Source organism: Nicotiana tabacum, chromosome 15 (genome assembly GCF_000715075.1).
Source record: "Nicotiana tabacum cultivar K326 chromosome 15, ASM71507v2, whole genome shotgun sequence".
In the NCBI taxonomy this organism is placed as follows: domain Eukaryota; kingdom Viridiplantae; phylum Streptophyta; class Magnoliopsida; order Solanales; family Solanaceae; genus Nicotiana; species Nicotiana tabacum.
The window spans coordinates 79,045,548-79,054,050 of NC_134094.1; positions in this window are offsets into that span (position 1 = coordinate 79,045,548).

An 8,503-nucleotide genomic window follows, 5' to 3' on the forward strand; every position below is an offset into this window, starting at 1 on the left:
TGGTCATAACTGCTCGTAGGAGTGTCCAAATGACGAACGGTTTGAAGCGTTGGAAACTAGACATATAGACCTTTCTTTTGATAGCTAATAGACCATATAAATCATCATATGACGGGATATATGCTCGTTTGAATTTAGGTCTTGTGCGAACTCACTTGAAACTTTATCCCATCATAAAATTTTTAACTTGACTTAGCCTTGGGGCTCTTCTTAGACCATAAACCATTCTTAATCCACCTCATATATATATTATCATGATCAATTGATATAATTCTTATAATATTCCTTGTCTGCACACCAAATAATATAATTAGCGCACATCAACTTTCTTAATAACGCTTAAATACTTTGAAATTTTTCGGGGTGTTACATTCTCCCCCACTTAAGAACATTCGTCCTCGAATATTTTACAAGTCACTTCTAAAAATAGAGTTACCATCCTTTTACCTCCAACCATTATATATAGACGCTTATGCCTACATGGGTCTTATACTTCCCTTCCAAAATCTCAACTTACTTATGGCCCTCAAAATTCGGCTATCTTTACAAATTCTTAAAATTTTTGATAGAGTTTCTCCTATAACTGGGCCTATCCACTTGCCATAGAATCACCAAAATCATCCTATCAACACATCCGCAACTCCACAAAGCATCACAATGTATATCAATAACAGTAATCTCAATATTACAGGCATTATATTATCAAGAGTGATATTTGAACATGAACTGTACATTTTTAAATCATAACACCTAGAAAATATCTTTTAACTTAAAACCAATTGCTATACAATCAAGCGAAAATATTTTCTTTCCACAACACTTTCAGCCTTCATGGTGACCTTCTCGACTTACAGACTTCGCCATAACACATTAACGTAGGTAATCCCAACTTCCGAACTTATCTAACAAGGATGACAATTAGGTACCTCACATAAGCTAAGTATCCATTAACTTTACCTTCAATAACCTCCACCGGAACGATATACAAAGGATTTCCAGTTACCTTCTTAGACATAGGCACATGAAACACCGGTACACGGAGGACAATAATAGGGAAATATCATACTCATAGTTTGACCTATTTACTTCAAGATTCCATAAGGCCTAATGTGACTACACATACTTTAGCTTCCTTAACAATTCACCCAATATAATCATAGAGAAAATCTTGATAATAACCTGTTCACTTTCTTGAACTCTAGATCACTGCGCTGAACACCCAAACTAAACCTTTGGCGACCTCCAACAATTAGTCTAAGATGTGCTAGCTTGAGTATGACCATAAAACTTCCTATCCAATATATTTGATCATGGGATGATACTTCTTCTTTGACATATTTGAACCTCCAACCCCATAGGTTACTATAAATATGAATAACAAGGTTCGAGATTAGCTAGAATTATTCAAGAATCCATCAATGTGGTGAGCACGGCATTTCAGGATGTTATATCCTAAGAGACACGAAGGTTACTACCAATAGCGCTGGCATGGTTAATCATCGTGATGACATCATTGATTCGACAAATGAGACATAGAGTTGCCTAGTAGGCATTGATAATGTAGGGAAAATGTTCGTGATTATGAGATTTACAAGAAAAGAGTCATGAAAAGGACAACAACAATTGTTTCATTTTATATGTGTCTTGTTCGGCAATAGTAGGCCTCAAAGAGAGATAGCCAAGTATGTGACACTAGTCGCCTCTTGGAATGTAGGAAAAAAATCAGTTTAACTCAAAATGAGAATATTCTAACACTCTGAGTGTGTTATGGATTTTAAGATACACGAAGTTGCATTACGCTCATAACAGTATTTGACACAAGAAATCTATGCCACAAACCCATGAGGATGAAAAAGAAGTTGAACATATATGAGACTATTATCATTCTGACAGCTTAACCCTTGCCAATAGTTGATCCTATATGAGAAGACTAGAGATACGACGAATTTGTGTTTCAATTCAATATGCTCTCATGTTACTAAAAGGTGAAGAGGATTCATGATAATATACACAAAGGAACAAAGTGATTGTTCAAACCATAGGAGCCACATACACTGGAGAGAAAAGGAGTGGCTCAAGAAGGATCTCAACACTTGGCTGCTTTACATTAAATTTGAACTCAATTATAGTCCCTTGTTGGGAAGTTAGGAAAGTAAGTGGGAAATATTAATCCTAGAGTTATAACTCAATTCAAGGACATAATTATAGAGCTCAATTCCTCAAGAGGTTGTAAATGAGAGAATTTGTAATAGAGTGATGTGTCTCATTCAAGGAGTAGATACAGAGAACTACTCATAAAGTTATTCCGGTTCTATCCCAACTTCTAGAGTAGCATAAGGAGTAACATATGACAAAGTGGAACCGGGATCAATAAGAGCATACACATCATGAGATTGGACAGTCAATATACCTGTAACCACATCTAGATAAGCCTCAAACTTTCGACGTCTCCTTATAGCATAAAACCTGCTGGACCCTCCCGAGCTCTGAATACCACCCCTAGTTGTTCCACGCCCTGCGAGCGGTATAGTGCCTTTAGCTGGTGGAGGCACTGTGGATGTAGTAGCTACAGAACTGGTTGGCTGGGCCATACCCCTGGCCAAGCTCTGGCGAGACAAATAACAATCTATTTGAAAGTGACCCGTCATACCACACTTGTAGCATACATTGGTACCATAGTGACATACTCCCGGATGACATCTCCCACACTTCACACAATGGGGATGAGGTCCGCTAAACTGACTCGTCTCATTGACCTGATATTTACCCTTTCTGCATACATCATAAGCATACCCCTTATCCTTCCTCCAAGCTTCCAATGCGGGAGTAATAATTCCAGTACCGGGTTGCTGTGTGGTCCTTTGGTATTGCCCAAAGCTATCACCCCTAACGCGCTGCTGAGCATACTCATAACACGACGACAAATGTTCCTTCCCGTATGATGGACACAACTGGATGGGTGTACCCAACCTAGGGCATTTGTTCTTCTTATGCCCCCTCTTTACACAGCTATAACATATTTCAAGGGTCATCTAACATGTTCCCAAGTGTCGCTTGATGCAAATCACACAACCTGGTTCATTAGCACCAATAACCCTCTTTCGTTTCTTAGATTCTCTCACCACGCGATCCGGTGGTGCGGTGACATTGGTAGGAACAAGGACACTTACCTTAGCAATAAGTGCTTCCAGTCCCTCCATGGCTCGACGTATTCTCCCAACGAACTCTTGTGTAACCTCCCCCAGATTCAATGGCGCGGTCATTCCCTCCTCATTATTTCGAACTCGTGGATTACTCATCTGGAAAAATGAGACATAACGAGAAAATTAGCTTCATATCTTGAGCTCTATCGCACGATCTTGGAATACCAAAGAAGTGTGAAATTCCTAAATGTCCATGTAGACTTCTAATTATAGATGTGGTCGACAACACACCGATAAGAAGGACTCTACTAGACACGGCTCCGAGACATCCTAGGATACTTTAAAACCTTATGCTCTGATACCAAGTTTGTCACGCCTCAAACTCGGGGAGCGTGACCGACGCTCAACCAAGAGAACCCGGCCGAACAAGCTTGTTAGATTTCCTTCTACCCAAACTCATCCATGAATAAAGAGGAGATGTACTCCATTAATCAAATACTGAAAAGATTTTAACTAACAACTTCCTTTTCATTCCCATTAGCAGCTTCATTCATAAATTCCAAAATATTACGAGTTTATAGAATTAATGAAAAATATGATTTCCAAATACCAACATTTCTATTTCGGTTCCCAACATCAACCACAACCCATAACCTGTCTATGTAGCCTCTAAGTACAATAGAAGAGTAATATGGAAATGCCGACAACAAGGCCCCGGCTATACCTCAAAACACAGTACATGAGAAATAAAAGATACATAACCCCGAAATAAAGTGGGGCTCACCAAATTAGCAGAAAAGAGTGTATTGCTATCACTGATCAATGCCGCCTGCTGTAGAACCACCTGCATCCATTAAAGATACAGCGCCCCCGGCAAAAGGGACGTTACTACTGTCGAATAACACTAGTATGTATAGCTAAAAATCCTCTTTCAAAATAGAATGCCCATATAATAAAAGGCAATACATAGAAACAACAAGTCATAATCAACAATATCCAAATGTCCAGTTAAAACATAAAAAATTTCAAAATACGAACTTCATATACAATTTTGGTTGGGAGATCATTAACACCAATATACCACCTTCTTTGTTAGCATGGAATCCGATCACACCCGATCGGCTAGGCCATCTCCCCACGAATAATGTGGTTTGACATGTGATATGAAAGAAAGTTGTTACCAAGAGTAGTACCAACATGTGCGCAACATGGCGTCCGATCTCCACCCGATCAGCTCGGCCGCCTTCCCACATATGTCGTGTGGGTTAAATTTTCCAATCCACAATTATTACCAGTTTCATCCGAATTAAGGGGAATAATATTATAATTTTACTAATATTTCAATTTCATTCCAAATAAGGGGAATAATCACAATCCACCCCTACACCGGCACATGTAGTTTCAGGTGTGGGCCTTATGACCCAATGCTCCCAAAACATTTTCGATTTGATTTGCACACAAAGGTAACATAAATACAATTGTACTCACCTTAATATTTTCACATTGTATAAATTCTCATTAGTATTTGTAGTCATTCACAACGACAATATTTCCTTGGCTCATTTGGCCATTCACAAGATTCTTTATTCCTGGCACGATGGCCGTATTTCATATCCCACACTTTCATCTCTTTCAAATTCAAAGATCACCATCAAATATCAACATATAGAATATTTCAGGAATCACAACTTTAAATTCATTAGAAATGAACAATTTAAGCACAATAGATTTCTTCCCGAGAAATGGAGTAAAATAATTGGCAATTGATGCGCAAGTTAAAATCATCAACAAGTAACACTCCATTTATTCTTGAAATATTTTTTCCCAAAAATGACAATGTACAATTTCAACACACGAGTATGTAAGAACTCTAACCACACTGGATATATTTATAAAGCAAAGCATTAGTTAACGCAACCACTTATGGGCATGAATTGAGTACAAAAGCTCTTAGGCAATTTTATTTTCGAAGTCATTTTAAACAATTGAGTCGAGACTCATTTCATATTCTTTATCGCATCCTCTCAAATCATTTGCACTACTAGCCACAATCATAACTTAAATTATTGGCACGTTGGCCACACTCTATAACCCCAATACACTTATTTCAGTTCCAACCATCTTTGTAGATTATCAATAATAAGACATTTCCAATCAAGACTTTAGGTACACATTTGAGCGATTACGAGTCTTAAGCATATTGAGTTTTTTCTCACACAATTTGGCATACTAGCTTTCATTTGAAACACGACTCAAAGCCATAACATTTAAATACACATGTCATTCTTAAACACATTCCCGAAGGATGACGTAATGTGATAGGAACATTCGTAACAAGTTTTGATTACACAATTCTTAATACTTTGCTTATTCGGGACAATCGAATTTATTGGGAACAACTCGGAACATAGAATAAGGAACTTGAGATAACCATACTTGGAACTTATAGAAACATCATGGAATTCAATTCTAAGAGAAAAAGTTTAGCCAACATACCTCGCTTTGAGCTTTCCTTAAATTATTACAACGTTCCGAAAATTCTAGCAATCCCAATCTATTTTGAGACATAACAAAAATGAACATAAATTAGGAAGATATTCACGATTTCAGCTCATTTGAGCATTTTATCAAACACAAGATGTGGAAACTTTGCTACAAGGTTCTTCTACAAGATTTCCTTCATTCCATAACCCAATCTTTACTTATTTGAGCTCAACAATCTTCCCACAAACCTTATTGGTACATATATGTATACACAATACTCTCACACCCAAGAATCATACTTCTCATGACCTACTTTTAATCAAAATCCCAAAATTTAGGGCTAGGGGGTAGAATCTTACCTATTAGATGAAGATCTTGTGAAATCTTCAAGCCTTGAGCAAGAATTGATGAAAAAAATAGCTAGGTCTTCTCTTTCTCTCTAAGATAGCTCTCTCCTCTCTCTACATAATCACATTTTACCTTCTAAAATGACCCCCTAAGGTCTTATATCAAAATTAGATCGGATATGAAAATTTTCATAAATGACCGCCGAAGTCAATTATGTGGTGCAATTATGCTGTAGCATAATTGTTTTTTGGGCAGCAGAATTGCATCATAATCAATTATGCGACATCATAATTGCAGCATAATCAATTATGTGACAGCATAATTACAGCATAATAGTTTGTCCGTCTCTGCTCCACTTTGCGATGCTTATGCGGTTCGCGGAACCGTTTTGCGATCGCGAAATTGATCGCAGATCCATCCTTTGATAATTTGATAATAACTTCTTGTAGGAGTGTCCAAATGATGAACGGGTTGAAGCGTTGGAAACTAGACACATAGACCTTTCTTTTGATAGGTAATACACTATATACATCTTCATATCAAGATAGGTATGTTAGTTTGAAGTTAGGTCTTGTGCGAACTCACTTGAAACTTTATTCCATCATAAAATTTTCAACTTGACTTAGCCTTGAGGCTCTTCTTAGACCATAAACCATTCTTAATGCACCTTATACATATATTATCATGATCAATTGATATAATTCTTATAATAGCCCTTGTCTACACACAAAATAATATAATTAGCACACATCAACTTTCTTAATAGCGCTTAAATACTTCGAATTTTTTTGGGGTGTTACAGTAAGCCTAGCAGATTTGCGGAAATACATAAAATAAAACTGAAGTCCAATTCTCAACACATGAAATAATTATAAAACTGCCAGTCAATAATTTCAACTCCCAAAACCCGGTGGAAACAAGTCACAAGCTTATAAGAGAAAATACTAAGTGTCTCTATACATCAGAGTCTAAAGAGAATAAGAAAAACAACATAGTAAGGATAGAGGAGGACTCCGAGGTCTGCGGACACTGGCAGACGTACTTTGAAGTCTCCGCGTACAGGCTAGCTCACTGATATCTGGTCTGGTAAGAGGTACCTGGATCTGCACAAAAATATGTGCAGAAGTGTAGTATGAGTACACCACAACGGTACCTACTAAGTGCCAAGCCTAACCTCGATAGAGTAGTGACGAGGTCAGGTTAAGGCCCTACTGGTTTAAAAGAAAAGTAAGGCAAAAGATATAATGATATTTTGTAATGACTGATAATTTTAAACAATAAGAAGTTTCAGAAAATATAAGCACAGTAAATAAAGGTAAACAACCGGGGCACTTTCGAGGTATCGCCTCGTAGTCCCAAATGTAAATATGCACGACAAAGGGATCTCCCGAGGTACCACCTCATAGTCCCAAAGTAAATATGTAAGACAGGGAGATCTCCCGAGTAACCGCCTCGTAGCACCAAAGTAAATATGTAGTACAGGAGGATCTCCCGAGTAAATGCCTCGTAGTCCCAAAGTAAATTTACAATACAGGGGGATCTCCCGAATAAATGCATCGTAGTCCCAAAGTAAATATGTGTACAAGGGGATCCCCCGAGGAACCGCCTCATAGTCCCAAAGTAAATATGCAGCAGGTAATCGAAGGAACCACGAATTTACAGCAAGAATCTTACAGTTAAAATTTAATCCAAATCAAGGAAAGCAGGTAATTCAACTAAGCATGTTGCACAAATTGCAAGTAAGAGTTAAGGCACGTAGACATGCGATGCTAGGCTAAACACGATCACTACATATGCTAAAGCAACTCAATTTAGGAATTTAAAAGATGACAAATCAGCAAGAACCGAATTTTTCATAATCAGCCTGTGTACGCACTTGTCACCTCGCATACACGGCGCTCACATATCACAAATTGTTACAACTCCAAAAAAGGTTAGACAAGTCGCTTACCTCAAATCTCGCTTAATCAATAAGGATGCCTTTCCCTCGAATTTCCAACTCCGAACGGCCCAAATCTAGCCAAAAGCAATTACATCTCATGAATAAAACTACAAGAAACTAATTTAAATCATAAATTTAGGACTTTAGCAAAGAACCGAAAAATCGCCCCAAAACGTCGACCCGAGCCCACGTCATGAAATCGGGTAAAAGTCATAAATTACAAATATCCATTCGACCACGATTCCAACCATACCATAATTACCAATATCCGACACTAAGTCGCCACTCAAATCCCCAAATTAAACTCTCCAAATCCCTAGCCTCAAGCTCCCAATTTCCACCATAAATACACACTAACTAGATGGGAAAGTCAATGGGGAAATATGATTATTAAATAAAAATGTTCACAAGTGGCTTACCTCAAGAAATCCCTCGAAAGTGCTCTCAAAAATCGCCCTAGACCGAGTTCAAAATGTCCAAAATGAAGAATGTAATAAACCCTCGGAATTGCCCTTTCGGCACAGTGAAATCGCTTCTGCGAGTCCACAGCCGCATTTGCGGCTCCACACCTGCGGAATTTCTATCA